Genomic DNA, 980 nt, shown 5'->3' on the forward strand with positions numbered 1-980 from the left:
AAAATAAAGCAAAAAACAAAAGAAAATAAATAATGCAGAAAATAAAACAAAAAATCTAGAAAAAAATACTTATATTAACAATAAGTATTTTGTTATAAGTAGAAAAAAATAAAAATAAATAAAGCAACAAAGAATAAAATGATCAAAGTATTTTCTGTTCAAAACATTATAAGCAAAAAGAATTATCATAAATATTTCTTTTGTTACAAACTAGTGATTCACATAAATTTCAAAGAATTGAAATTTAAAAAATTCAAATTGGAAAATTAATGGCACTAACAGAAAGTTTATAATTTTTATTACCTAAAACCAAAAATAATAACTAAAAAACTAGTAAGTATTTTGCTGTTAGTAAAAAAACAAAAAACTGGATTTTTTTTAAATGCCGCCTACTGGGCCACCACATCCTGCATACGACTAGAAACCCGCTAGTTGGGCCAGGATGCAGGCCCACAGTAGGCCCAGTAGGCCCACAGGCACAGAGAGTGGATTTAGGCCCGTAAGCCTGCAGTAGAGAGGAGCTCGAAGTGGTCGGCTCCGCAGGGCTTATAAACCACTCCGAGCCCCTCTGGGCTAGCGAGGTGGGACTAAACATCCCAACGCACCGCGGCAGTTCCAGTACACGCCCTTTGGTCCCGGTTGGTGGCACCAACCGGGATGAAAGAGCACCTTTGGTCCCGGTTCGTGGCACCAACCGGGACTAAAGGCCGCCGCTTCCCGCCCTTTGGGCTGCCGAAAAGTGGCCTTTGGTCCCGGTTCGTGGCACAAACCGGGACTAAAGGGGTGCATTGGTCCCGGTTTGTGCCACGAACCGGAACCAATGGCTTTGCTATATAAGCAAAGACTTGGGAAATATTCACATTTCCCTCGCAGTTGCCCCCGACGACGCCGAGCACATCGACGCCGCCAGGCTGCCCCGACGCCGTCCGCCGCCCCTGCCGTCGCCCCCGACCGCGCCGTCGCCGTCGCTGCCCCATGCC

Source organism: Triticum dicoccoides, chromosome 6A, assembly GCF_002162155.2.
Source record: "Triticum dicoccoides isolate Atlit2015 ecotype Zavitan chromosome 6A, WEW_v2.0, whole genome shotgun sequence".
NCBI classification, from domain to species: Eukaryota; Viridiplantae; Streptophyta; class Magnoliopsida; order Poales; family Poaceae; genus Triticum; species Triticum dicoccoides.